General features: G+C 37.9%; 1 pseudogene; it reads left to right on the top strand.

Annotated features, from left to right (window-relative positions):
- Positions 1-2,324: 2,324 nt before the first annotated feature.
- LOC103249622 lies at positions 2,325-4,010 on the top strand (annotated as a pseudogene).
- Positions 4,011-5,011: the final 1,001 nt, after the last annotated feature.

The following is a 5,011-nucleotide window of genomic DNA, read 5'->3' as shown; positions in this document are numbered from 1 at the left end:
CACCACAAGACGGTGTTGTGTCATAGTTGCTTATATTGCAAAGGTGGAGGTGTCAGGAGAGTCCCTGCTTTGGGAGACTGCCACTCCATAAACTCCCAACCATTTACACTGGTCATAGAGCCTGTGGTGAGTAGGAGACTGTTCTGTAGCAATGACTTCTGGCATCTGTGACAATAAAGGTAACCACTGAGGGTCTCCAGATTAATTTTTTTTCCATGAGAAGAGGTCACCACTTGTACTATTCTGATTCCAGTGGGAGAGAGAGTGTGACAGAGGCAGATTACCTTGTTCCCTACTCTGTGAGTATATTCTGAGCTTTCATACTTCACAGAGGTTTTGCTGTTCTTGGTGATCTCCAGCACACTTCCTCAATAAATTCTTTCAAAATATACATTGTTTTAGTTCCTTTTTTGTGGGAGAGACAAGAGACAGGCAACTTTATTTGATTATCTTTGTTGGTATCACTCCAAGCACCAATTGTTTGAAAGGCTAGTCATTTCCCATTGGACTACTTTGCTAACTTTGTCAGAAATCAATTCACCTTATAATTAAAGGTATACTTCTAGACTCTGTATTTTTTCAATTTATCTAGATGTTAATATTTATGGCAATACCATACTTTATCATCATATTTCATAATGTCTTGAAATCATATAGGTTGAGCTTTTTATATGTTTTTTTAATTATTAATTTTAAAATTGTGTGGTACAATTCAGGGTTAGGTGTACAAATATTCATTGCACAGGTAACCTTGTTGATGAGGTGTGTCCCTCTTCTCCAGGCAGATTTCGAATACTGTCAATCCCACGTCCTCAACCCCCTCCCTCCCACAGTTTCCCACTACTGTCAATCCTTTTCCTATAGTATTACAGTAGTTATTCAAGGTCCACTTATGAGTGAAAGCATGTGATACTCAGTTCTTTGTTTCTGTGTAAGATCACTCGGTATTATAGACTCTAATTCCACCCATGTTGCTCAAAAGTTCATGATTTTGTTCTTCTCTATGGCTGCATAATATTCCATTGTGTATATAATGCTGTGATAAACATACATGTGCAGGTATCTTTTTTGTCGAGTGATTTGAGTTATTCTGGGTATATTCCCAGTAGGGGGATTGTGGAGTCATATGGAAGGTTGATTTTTAGAACTTTTAAGAATCACCACACTGTTTGCTACAAAGGTTGTACAACTTTACACTCCCACCAACAGTGCAGAACTGTTCCCTTTTTACTACATCCTCCCCAGCATCTGTTTACATGTTTTTAAAATTGTCTTGGCTATTTGAGAAAATTTGTGTTTTACATATAAATTTTTAGAACTACCTTGTCAATTTCTTCAAAAAATAACTCACGATGTTTTGGTTCAAATTTTCTTGAACCAATAGGTAAATTTAAGGCAAATAGACCATCTTAACACTATCACATTTTCCATTATATGAAGATTGCATATTTTTTCATGTATTTGGGTCTCTTTTGACTTCTCTCATTAATGATTAATATTGTCCATTACACAAATTTTAAACATATATTTTATAGATGTCCCTGTTTGCTACACACATTTTAATGTTATTTTGTAGTGCATTTTCAGAAGTTTTAGTTTCTAATTGTTTTTTGTTAGTCTATAGAAATATCATTAATATTTATATATTGATCCTGTATTTGTAGACCTTGCTAAAACCCACTAATTCTTTGAAACCTACTAATTAACTTTAGTAGGTTTCAAATAATTGAAGAAAAGAAGGGAAAAGAGTCTTTCACACATACACATATATTTGCCATTTCCAGTGATCTCCATTTATGCCTGCAGATCTTAATTTCAATGTTATCTTTTTTTCCCTTGTGCCTGAAGAAATTACCTAAGTTTTTTTCTTTTAGTGTGGGTGTGCTGGTAATGCATTTTCTCAGATTTTGTTTATGCAAAAATATCTAAATATTATCTTCCTACTTAAAATTATTTTTAGATATAGGATTCAAAGTTGACACATTTTTTCAGTATTTTAAACTTCATTACATTGACTTCTGGCATCCACTTATTACATTAAAATTATTTAGAATTATTAATTTTAGTGTTAATAAATACCATAAATACCAATATAAGTACCAAAATAACATTTATTATTGTGTATAAATCCTTCCCAATACTTGCAGAAGATTTAAAAATTTTCTCTGTATATTAGATTTTCAGAAATTTAATGGGAACTGCCTGTGGCCTGGGTGGGCTGGCAGCTAGAGTGGGTGCAATAGCTGCCACCGCCCCTATCATCTCCTCCACCGAGGCTGCTAGCTGCTGCCCAGGGAGAGCCAGGCATGGCCACTGGGGCTGCCATGGAGCCCAACTCGTTGATTGAGGACAAGACCATTGAGCTCATGTTACTGAAGTGCGTGTTTGAGATTTTGTTGAAGAAATCTGGATACAGTAAATGGAAAGAATCTTGGAAGCTGCTTGACCGCTGTCTGTCCTCAGACTAGTTTGAAAGAGATTACCCCCGTTCATTCTAGATTGGTGGATCTGAGGTATAAGATATTTCCCAGATAAGTAATGGAACATCGTCTGTGATCGTCTCCAGAAAGAGGCCATCAGAAGGAAACTACCAAAAAGAAAAAGACTTGTGTATTAAATATTTTGACCAGTGGTCTGAATCAGATCAAGTGGAATTTGTGGAACATCTTATTTCACGAATGTGCCATTATCGGAATGGACATATTAACTCTTACCTGAAGCCCATGTTGCAGTGAGACTTTATTACCACCTTACCAGAGTAAGGCTTAGATCATAGCAGAAAACACTCTTTACTACCTGGATGCCAGATCTCTGTGTGCAGCAGAACTGGTATGTAAAGAATGGCAATGAGTAATCTCAGAAGGGATGCTTTGGAATAAGTTTATTGAACGAATGGTACACACTGATCCCCTGTGGAAGGGCCTTTCAGAAAAGAAGAGGGTGGGACCAGTACTTAAAAATACACCCACAGATGACCTTCCCAATTCATTTTGTAGACCATTATACCCAAAGATTATCCAGAATATAGAGACTATAGAAACTAACTGGCAGTGTGGATGACACAACTTGCAGAGGATTCAGTGCTGTTCGGAAAATACTAAAGGTGTCTACTGTTTACAGAATGATGATGAAAAAAATTATTAGTGGCCTACGAGATAAATCTATTAAGATTTGGGATAAAACTAGTCTGTAATGTTTGAAAGTGTTAACAGAACACACGGGCTCTGACCTCTGTCTCCAGTATGATGAATGTGTCATTGTAACTGGCTCTTCAGATTCTACAGTGAGAGTCTGGGATGTGAACATGGGTAAAGTGCTGAACACACTTATCTACCACAATGAGGCTGTGCTGCACTTATGCTTCAGCAATGAACTCGTGGTGACCTATTCTAAGGACTGCTCCATTGCCATGTGGGACATGGCTTCTGTCACCAATATCACTTTACCCCATATCCTGGTTGGCCACTGTGCTGCTGTGAACGTAGTAGACTTTGATGATAAATACATCATGTCTGCCTCTAGTGACAGGACCATCAAAGTCTAAAACATGGGTACCTGTGAGTTTGTTCGTACTTTCAATGGGCACAAGTGAGGCATTGCCTATCTCCAGTACAGGGATCAGCTGGTTAATTGTGCATCATCAGATAACACCATTAGGCTTTGGGATACTGAGTGTGATGCCTATTTAAGAGTCCTAGAGGGGCATGAAGAATTGGTCTGATGCATCTGGTTTGATAACAAGAGGATTGTCAGTGGAGCCTATGGTGGGAAAATTAAAGTTTGGGACTTGCAAGCTGCTCTGGATCCTCGAGCCCCCCTGAGCACTTTTTGTTTACTGCACATTGGTGGAACATTCTGGACGTGTGTTTCAGCTACAGTTTGATGAGTTTTAAATCATCAGTAACTCCCATGATGACACTATTTTGATTTGGGATTTCTTAAATGTGCCTCTCAGTGCCCAGAATGAGACCCTCTCTCCCTCCAGAACATACACACACATCTCCAGATAACAGCCTGCACTTTTACCCATTTCAGGGTTTTTCTAGTCTTGAACTACTTGGCTACATGGCTAACAAATGCCTAAGGTAGTTCATTCACAGCTGAGTTATGAGGCTGGAATTGGTTCTAGATGCTGGGTAGATGCAAAGCAGCCTAACTCTTCAAGCACCAACATTTCTCACCTCCAATTTGGGTTCAGCTCTAAGAAGGATACCTTAGCTTTCCTGACTTCAAGGAGAGCAGAAGCCCATTTCCTCCCCTCATCAGTGGAAAACCTAATGCTTCAAGTGTAAATTGTTAATAGAAACGGAACGTCCAGTCTGTCTCACAGAAGTAAATCAACCATCAAGAGAAGACTTGGCCTCTATTTATATTGCTTTGCACTTTGGTCTGATATTAAAAAACAGCATTCTTCTTCAGTCAAATTTTGGGTGCCAAACACCTACCCAGAAGGTTCAGTGTTTTCCTTTCAGAAGTTAGCATTCTCCTTTTAACTGCCCAAGTCATTATTAATTTTGACTTGTTTTATTAGGAACATGTTGGACAATGGAAAAATCTTTCTGGATTGTTTTAGTAATATATTTTTTTGATTTACTTTCTTTCTGTACCAATTTATTTTAATTTAAAGGATTGTAAGCCAGTTATATTATCTCTCAACAGGTAATATAGCTCTTTTCTTTTATTAACTATTCTCTGTCCCCAGTCATCTCCTGATAATTGGTAGCATAATACCTTGACACATGTGCTTGCCTCCTAACATAAAATATTGTATCTGCATGTATATATAATATACATAACAGTTTAACCTCAAGGTTGCTAGAGTCAGAGCCCTGGACCTGAGACACTAATGCAGAGTGTGTTTGACTTAGCCATGGGCTCGGTTCAAGAACCTGATACCAGGGTGACATGGATGACCTAGAACCCTTCATGCAGTATTCAGAGAGTGTTTTTATTTTGTTATTGTCAGTGTGTGTGTGGTGTGTGTGTGTTTTAATGGGAATCTTGTTTTAAA

This window comes from Carlito syrichta, unplaced genomic scaffold, assembly GCF_000164805.1.
Source record: "Carlito syrichta isolate Samal-C Ts95f unplaced genomic scaffold, Tarsius_syrichta-2.0.1 Scaffold123035, whole genome shotgun sequence".
NCBI lineage: Eukaryota > Metazoa > Chordata > Mammalia > Primates > Tarsiidae > Carlito > Carlito syrichta.
The sequence above is the reverse complement of the archived record's forward strand: the minus strand, read 5'-3'. Positions and strand labels throughout refer to the sequence as shown.